The sequence below is a fragment of the Eucalyptus grandis genome, chromosome 8 (genome assembly GCF_016545825.1).
Source record: "Eucalyptus grandis isolate ANBG69807.140 chromosome 8, ASM1654582v1, whole genome shotgun sequence".
In the NCBI taxonomy this organism is placed as follows: domain Eukaryota; kingdom Viridiplantae; phylum Streptophyta; class Magnoliopsida; order Myrtales; family Myrtaceae; genus Eucalyptus; species Eucalyptus grandis.
This window is the reverse complement of record NC_052619.1, coordinates 59,988,866-59,998,486: the sequence shown is the minus strand read 5'-3', so window position 1 is coordinate 59,998,486 and position 9,621 is coordinate 59,988,866. Positions and strand designations below refer to the sequence as shown.

Below are 9,621 nucleotides of genomic sequence, written 5' to 3'. Positions count from 1 at the left end.
TTCTCGGATACCAAAAGAATGTATCTGGTAAATGCAACAAAGTGAAGTGATCTGAATGTGAGGAATTCATTCAGAATTAGAAGTTGCCTTCTTTTGGCAAGTTTGACTAGGAGGACCAAGCACCAACAGACAGAAGTCCCTACATAACTCCGGGCACATTATCTCGTCATACATTTTCTTATCTCAGTTTTTCCTCTGTGCACGGGTTCATGTCTGTCGCTGCCCATTCCAGTCCAAAACTGGATATACAAAACTAAAGTTTCATTCCTTTTTCAGTTGGATGACGGACGATAACTCTCAAACAGATGAAAGTAGTTGCTAGTAAAGAGACAGATAGGGAAGGGAAGAGTGGTGGAATTTTTTAGTCACTTAGAACTTAATTTGTCTGCATGAACTCCATGGCCCACTCTTTGACTTCCTTGATCTTCCACCTACAAGCACTAGCCCATGCTGTCTGTGTGCTTGCCCGTAGGCCAGTTCAACAAAAGGTGGCAAAATACTCGCAATTGTTATTGATTAGGTCATACTCACCGAAACCGTCACCCTCGTGAAGCTCCCGAGCCCTGTTCACGACTTCCTGGGACAATTTGGTATCGGGTAAAGTTGTGCAAGTCCCCCATCTCCTTAGTCGATACTCCAACAGAGGCCACCCATAAGCGTATGAGTGTAGAAAATGGACTTTCTCACCTTCTCGGCAGAAGCAACCAGGACACGTCTTGTCAACTCCTATTCTTGTGAAGTGAATCACGTATCCTTCTCCAATGTAGATTCCTATTATAACCAATCGTGAGTACGTGTAATATAGAAAAGAGAAATGATTGGGTGACAATTTTCAATATATTGTGAGAATTATAGTTTGTTTAAGATTATAAAAAACCAAATAACAAATATTTATGAATTGTTATAGGATCCATTCTTTCGAATTTGTTACTCACAATAAGCCGTTATTCTTATAATAGCCTAAAAATTATTATACTAGCTAAGCTCTATATAAAAAAAGAAGAGATTCTCCAAATCATTCCACCCATATTGACTAGTTATCGTAGAATCAACTAGTTCAAAGGGAGTGGGAAGTGAATAGATGCGGAACCATGAGTGAGAGATGATTGTCACAAGTGAATCATATTTTACAAGTTTGGATGGATTAAGTTGCGGATTGAGCAAAAATAGATTAGCCGCAATGGGACCTGCAATTTGCTATGTGCTTGATGTTAGATCTTTGTGTTGAAGACTCAAGGACTAAGGCCCCGTTTGGTTCAGTTTTCCCAAGGAGCTTTGGGGGCCCAAAGCCCCATTGGGGAAAATATTAGGTATTTGGCAAACATTTGCATTGTAAAAAACAATTGATGTTGAATTTAGTTCTCCTTCAACGGTTGCCTTCTTTTCATTTGAAGGGCTGTTCAGGCGGCTGATCTTAATCACACATGGATTTCCAAAAGAAACAAGTCAACAAACAATGAACAATTCACAAAAAAGAAAATGATAACGGTAATCTTGTAAACCCTAATTGCTTGGTAACTTTGGAGAGAAACTCCTTGACACTCGATAACATTTGCACAGTAAGAGACGATAGATGTGGAATTTGATACTCCTCATTTGTTGCCTTGTTGTCATTTTAAGAGCTGTTCATATAGCTAATTTTAATCACACATGGATTTCCAAAAGAAATAAGTCAATAAACAATGAACAGTTCACAGAAAAGAAAATGATAACAATGGTCTTGTAAACTCTAATTGCTTGGTGACTAGAGAGAGAAACTCTATAACAAGCCAGTAATAGTCACTCTTCGGGGTTAACACGCTACCGATCTACCCAGAATGATTGAAACGCTCCCGAAGAAAGAAAAGTCTACAGGCCCCTTAAATCCCAAGGAGCCACCCTTACATTCAGCCACATACATCAACTTATTTCTTTATTTGCTTAACCGAAAGAATCAACCATCAAAGTTTAATCTCTATTGTAGCCCGTTTTGTTTGTTGACTTGTTTCTTTTTGCAATTCATGTGTGATTAAAATCAGCCGCCTGAACAGCCCTTCAAATGAAAAGAAGGCTACTGTTAAAGGAGAACTAAAATCAACATCAATTGTTTCTTACAGTGCAAATGTTATCGAATGTTAACTTAGAGCAGGAACCTGGAATGGTGAGATCTGATGAACCCTGAAATGATCACTCAAGCAGATACAACTACTGTTCTTAGGCCAACAATGAAAGATAAGAAAAGATAATTTAGTTGAGCCACAAATATCCATGTCACGAGACCGATAATGGAAAAGGAAGAAGAGGAAGATGAACCACTAACCATGATGGCTGTATAAGCCATATCGCCTATAAGTATAGATGTGGTCCCCAGGTTTAAGTTCTTCCGGTCTTTCCACATTCCCGGTCAGTAGCACCAATACCTTGTTGATAATCTGAGGCATAATTTTCTCTCTCTTGGGCCCTTAATCTCTCTCTTGGACTTGTGTGCTTGAGCTGGTCTTAGATTAGCTTCGACGCACATAAAGGAACGAAACTGATGGAAAGAACAAAGTGAAGGGTGAGATCAGTATGGGGGGTCTGAAATTTCCAGCTACAGTTGTAGACCCTTTTTTTTCCTTGAACCTGAATAAGAACAAGAAAAGAAGATTGAAAGCCCTTTGGAAAGCTAACCACCAGCAACACTGCTGTTAAGTTGTGCGTACGCCAGAAGCTGAGCTTCGGGATGTCTCAAAAGGTTGATGGCGGCAGGATGATGGAAACGGTGGAGGCGGAAGATTATGCAGGGATGGGAAGAGAGGAAAGGGGAGGGAGTTGGATGGCAATGAACTTGGGTAAGACTACGAGTGCGCCGGTAGTGGTGCGACTCATGAGAAGTCTTGAAGTGCCTAGCAACACGGTTTTTTGTTTTCGGGAAACAGGAGACAATCTACCTCGGGTCGAGTTCTTGCCACATCGGCTCCAGCCGGTGCCGGCCGAGCAGCTCGAGACATGTCGGAGAACAACAGGAGGGTTAACAAAAAAAGGAGATAACTGCTTTGGAAGACTTCATCATTCTCAGTTCTCTCTAGAATTGCCTGGAATTGGAGAGACGGTCGCAAACCATAATTTATAGAGGACACGAGGGAAGCTGCATGGAAGGGGCGAAATGGGAATCTTTCTCTTGGTGAGAAGCGTTAGAATTAATTTAAGGGATATAAGGTGCTAACCGAAAAGTTACGTACGGCATTGAGTTGGGTGAATCATGGGGCGTCGGACCATCTTTGTCGTTGAATATTATACAATGATGCGATGATTCTAGAAACCATGATTTTTGATCATGTAATCTTGGACACATAATAAACCCCGGATCCCTCGCAACTGGGGAATTGAAATTGAATAATTTACCATGAATGCAACTCCACTCTTTGATATCAAGTAAATGTTATATTCAATTCCGACCAATTCGAAAAATAAAAAGTTCAAAACTAAATTGACAAAAGTACAATAGGTTTAAGATTTTTGGACAATTTTCCTTGAAAATGTTCAACACTGTTTTTGAACTTGAATTAATAGAAGGACAATATTGAACATATTGATATAGTTCGATGACAAAAATTGGACATATATCATATTAAAAAAAATTAAAAGTTCAAGAATAACATTATTATGGTTATGACTAAAGTTCTGAGATCATATTATCAAGCGTCGAGAGTCAATATAAAAAAAAATCATTAATTCATAGATAAGGAAATCATCATCATCATCATCATTATTATCATCATCATCATCATCATTATTATCATGATTATCATCATCATCATCATTATTATTATTATCATGATTATCATCATCATCATTATTATTATTATTATTATTATCATTATTATTATTATTATTATTATTATTATTATTATTATTATCATTATCATTATCATTATCATTATCATTATCATTATCATTATCATTATCATTATCATTATCATTATCATTATCATTATCATCATCATTATTATTATCATCATCATTATCATTATGATCATCATTATTATTATCATCATCATTATTATCATCATTATTATCATTATTATCATTATGATCATTATCATTATTATCATTATCATTATTATCATTATTATCATTATTATCATTATCATTATCATCATTATCATTATCATTATTATCATTATTATCATTATTATCATTATTATTATTATCATTATTATCATTATCATTATTATCATTATCATTATTATTATTATTATTATTATTTTTATAATTGTTATTATTATTATTATTATTATTATTATTATGATTATCATCATTATTATCATTATTATTATTATCATTATCATTATTATTATTATTATTATTATTATCTATATGTATGCAATCTAATTTATATAATCCTAAATATGCATGTGCTACGTGATATGAGATGACATGGTAAATCTATATACATGTTCTTTTTATGATTTTTTTAATGATTTTTTTATACATATATGCAACCTACACTAAACAATTATGACATAAAATGAGATTAATTATGAACTAACTTATTAGCTAACTAAACGGCTTTTGTGCTTTCTTTCTTTCTCTTTTTTTTTTTAAATGACAATAATTCTTATTAAAGAAAGCAACATAATGATGCAATGTTAATCTTAGGCCTTTTATTAAAAAAAAAAAACTACATGATGGGAATATTAAAACATTAATCTATGATCCACTAACTAGAGTGCAACATGTGGTGTGATTTATATGACCTAAATAACATTTTTTATTCTCTTTTTGTTTTATTAAAGAAAAATTAACCTAATCTTAAATGCATTGCTTTAAACATGAAATGTTTATGGACCTAAGTACTTAAATCCAAGATATGACACATGATATGATATGCGATGTGCAAATAACACACGAAAATATGTCATATTAAAAAATTCATCAATATAAATCAATGACATTATTTCAATGATGCAAAGCAATTCATGAATTTGTCATAAAAAAGTCGAAATAATCAAAAATCTAATCCGACGTCTCGCATCTCAATATTTTTTATTATCATGACTTAATATGACAAAATTTTCAATTGGATAATAAATCAAAACAGATCAAGTTAGAATAAAAATAATAAGTAAATAAAAAAACTATGAAACCAAATACCTAAAAATTTACCTAGTCTAACTCACGGTGGACTTGAAGAAATGGCGAGAAGCAGTAATGGCTGAACTGCGATGGTGGCTCGCCAAGGGTGATGGGTCCTGGTGACCGGAGCTGGGGTGGTCGTCGGAGCTCCGGCAAGAGCGGAACTCAACCAGACCAGCAGCGAAACAGGGGAGGCAGCAGGTGGTGGTGCCACAGCAGCGGGCACAGAGCGGCTGCAGAATCGTCGTACGGAGGAGGAGGCGTCGGACACCGGGCGGTCGCGGACGGAGGTGATGCAGGGGCGTCAGGCACCGGGCGGAGGCGGAGCAGCGCGGGCTACTGGTGAGATCGTCGGGCAGAGGCGGAGCAGGGGCGTCGTTGCCGGTGCATTGGGTTGCTCGGAAACGCAGCGTCGACAGAAGCGACGGGAGACGCGGCGACGGAACTTATAGGTGAGGCGGTGGTGCTGGGGCTCCTGGTTCCGGGTGGATCGCGGACAGGGCAAGGAGAGCTGCGATGTCGCGAAGTGGACGGCGGTGGTCGTCGGGACTCGCGAGCGGAGACCGGTGGCTACGTCGGCGCGGGGAAGGCGTCGCGAGGGGGTTTCACCGGCGGCGAGCTGAGATGGTTGGCGTCGGCAGCAGGGAGCAGTAGCGGAAGCTTCACGGGCGGCGGTGACTGGCGCAAGGCGTGCTGGTGGAGATCTCGGACCGGCGGCGATGTGGGGCGCCGGAGCGGCAGCGGTGTGGGGCTTCGCGGACGGCAGTGGTCGCGGTCGTGGAAGCAACATCGGCGTGGGGCTTCGCGGAGGAGGAATCCACGAGGAAGATGAACAGTGTGTCCTATTTTCTTTTTTTCTTTGCTTTTTTTTTTTTTTGTTTCTTCCTTGGAGCAATAGAAACTCCCCCTACTGACTTTTCCCTTTTGCTTTCATTTTCCTTCGACGAAGAGAAGTCGCCCCCGCGCACTTTTTTTCTTTTCTCTGCCAATTTTCTATATTTTTCTCCGATGAATGGCCAAGAGAAAAACCCCCCTGGTTCCGAAACCTCGCATTGCTTTTTATAGAAGAATCACTCGACTTTGTTTTTGCAGGTGAAGATTTGCACATATTTGCTCAACTGCTCAACAAAATAGTGGCTCCAAAATCCGACTGTTGAATTCTTTTGAATTCAAATTTTTTTCAAAATTTCCCTCTTAATAAAAAATTATCTTCTAATTCTATTTTCTAAAATTAAATGAGGTGTCAACATACGTGTTATATATAGTAACCAACTTCTTCAATCAATCCATCCTCCGCCATCCTTGATTCTACCATTGGGAGCGGTAGACATTGTCGTTCGCACACTTAACTTAATGCTAGTCCTACAACAAATCGTCAATTGTCCCGGATAGTCAAATGAGTTTCAGATCTTCGGGTCATTACTCTTTCCAAATCATTCTCTCCACATATTCAAATTTCTTCTCCGATCTTGCTCAATATGCTATCATTTCGCTCTTCGGACCGCTTTTGAGCGGAGATGGTTACTCAATTTGGAAGTACACTGCTTTACCTATGGCCAACTTCTGATTATCCCAGATGAAAAAGTCAGAAGTTGCGGCACGTGAGAATCCACGAACATTTTCACTCTTTAATTCCAAACTTCGTGGAATCACGACATCGCATCATAACTATCACAAGCTGTTAAAAAATGACGTATTAGCTATAAACATTTTAATTACAGAAACAACCCATATTACATATAAATTACTTATTAATATTAACGACCCAACTTCCATTGAATTGGAAGAACTTAAAAGAGCAATACTTACATACTCCCGACACACATGAGTCCATAGCATATCATACATTGGATCCCTTGGATCTCACTGGCGGCCCATCTAGTTCAACGAGTTTACTCAATTTGGCTCCTACATGCACCCAGTTCTTGTAATAATAAGTCAAAGTGCGTAACCTCAAGGATCAGATCCTCACGAAGATTCTAAAGTCTAGAGAGCAAAACCCTACCATGGGAAGATCATAGGATGAATTATGGAAATGGTGGTCTTTAAAAAAATAATCCTAGGGATCTCAACGAAGTTAAAACAAATATATGAATTTCATAGATTTTGGCAAAAAATGATCTGGATGAAGACGTATCACATATGATGCAGGTTATTTGAACTTATGGTTATGCAGCGCCCGAGTATATGATGGGCTTTGTGAATTGGCAGGTGAATGGTTTGGATGTCGTTGAACCGTCCAGACAAGACATTGTTGAAATCTTGAAGAAACATTGCAGTCTTTTTCTCAATATGAATCTGGCGTGGCATTTCTTTGACAAACTTTGACAATAATTGCTTCGTGCGATACTAATAACGAGACTCATAGATTTTGTAACTTTGCAGAGCAAAGAAAGACAGTTACTGCAGAAGGGAAAGTTAGTTGAGTTGTAGAGCTAATAATTTTTCATGTTAATGGATTTGATGGGAATCGTTCGCATTGGTTTTGTGTGCCGCATTTCTCACTTTCGTCGTTAGTTAGTCCAAGTGTCAACTAGGCCGCAAAGAACTTGGGTATGAACTAGGTTGGCTTATGGATTTGCTTGATGGCTCACGTTGGACTCATTGAGAAAGTCCAACTTAAGGAGATGACGTATATAAAGAACATATGAATCCACCACCTCTTGCATGCAAGCTAGATTAGGAGTGGTACGTGAAATTCAATTAATATGGGTCTTACCCCTAGACTTTGATATCATATAGAAGGAATAATCCAAAAGTTTAAATTAACAAGTGGAAGAAAACTGGCTGTATATAAAAAGTATACAAACCCTATTGTTAAGTGATGCGAGATGTCTCAACAAAACTAACCTGTCCATGCCTAAAGTTCAAAGTCTCCCATGTTGATTGTGTGCGTGTGGATGTGTGAGAAAGAGAAAGTAAGTCGAAGCCACCATGGTTTGGTCGGAACCGGCGATGTTCTTTGAGCCTAAGAATGTTGCTGAGCGGCTCAAGCCTGCTCAATGCTCAAGTCACGACCCAAAAATTCCCCGAGGATTCTAGGGCTGACGCCTTAATCACACAGTAAGGCAAGCTGCATTTGAGGCTAGGAAAAAAAAACCCGACCTTTTGTCACGAAATAATTGTGACCCCATCATAAACCTTTCGGGCCAAGTTCTTCCTTCCCTATTCTTGTATGCTAATTAAACAAGTGACTACATGAACCAGCCATCGAAGAGGAAACTGTTATATATCATATAGAATACTTATGAAATTAGTTTAGAACGATGTTTACCTATTCAGGGATTCATAACTACAAAAGACATCCCGATGGGCCCGAACATCATCAAATATAGGTGGTCAGGATCTGATTTCGAAAGTTTCGCGTCATTACCAATTAACATTCCCCCACGTATGCTGCATAACTTTTGGATCCCGGCATAATAACTTCTCCAGAAAAACGGACACCCTCAATAACTGTCACAAGTCATAGGAAAGCCTCAAAGTGCTGTCTAATCATAGATACCGTCTTCTTTTTATCTTTTTATTGCGAGGAATGATGCATCCTATCCCTACCATTCCTCAAAAAGACCGAATCGAACAATATCAAATGCGGTAAAAGGATCAGTCATCATTTCATGTTTTATAATTGGAACTCCTGTTGTCGAGAGAGAGAGAGAGAGAGAGAGAGATCGCCGTGAAGAAAAACTAGGCCACTTATTTCTTATTTTAAAATAAATGATTACGATGGCCAAAAATGAAGAACAAAATAAACGACAACATTGTCGAGAGAGATCACTGAGAAGGAAGGAGTTGTGCACTAGTGGAACAAACTCTTTTTGATAGTCTAAAAGTGTGACTCTGCTTTGTCTTGTTTTTCTGATTGTTTCTCGGATACCAAAAGAATGTATCTGGTAAATGCAACAAAGTGAAGTGATCTGAATGTGAGGAATTCATTCAGAATTAGAAGTTACCTTCTTTCGGCAAGTCTACTTAGGAGGACCAAACACCAACAGACAGAAGTCCCTACATAACTCCGGGCACATTATCTTGTCATACATTTTCTTATCTCAGTTTTTCCTCTATGCACGGGTTCATGTCTGTCGCTGCCCATTCCAGTCCAAAAACTGGATATACAAAACAAAAGTTTCATTCCTTTTACGGTTGGATGACGGACGATAACTCTCAAACAGATGATAGTAGTTGCTAGTAAAGAGACAGATAGGGAAGGAAAGAGTGGTGGAATTTTTTAGTCACTTAAAACTTAATTAATCTGCAGAAACTCCATGGCCCATTCTTTGATTTCCTTGACCTTCCGCCCACAAGCACTAGCCCATGCTGTCTGTGCACTTTGCTGTAGGCCAGTTCGACAAAAGGTGTTTCCAGTGGCGGACGGGTGAGTTCAAAATGCTCGCAATTGTTATTGATTAGGTCATACTCACCAAAACCGTCGCCCTCGTGAAGTTCCCAAGCCCTGTTCACGACTTCCTGGGGCAATTTGGTATCGGGTAAAGTCATGCAAGTCCCCCATCTCCTTAGCCAATA

The 9,621-nt window shown here is 38.8% G+C and overlaps 1 long non-coding RNA gene across 1 annotated transcript; it reads right to left on the bottom strand.

Moving 5' to 3' along the window:
* Nucleotides 1-1,893: 1,893 nt before the first annotated feature.
* LOC120286649 lies at nt 1,894-3,092 on the bottom strand. Its single transcript, XR_005545304.1, has 4 exons — nt 2,650-3,092; nt 2,300-2,512; nt 2,133-2,187; nt 1,894-2,032 (listed from the first exon to the last, which is right to left on the bottom strand). It is a non-coding gene; the product is annotated as an uncharacterized LOC120286649 (long non-coding RNA).
* Between the last annotated feature and the right edge of the window lie 6,529 nt (nt 3,093-9,621).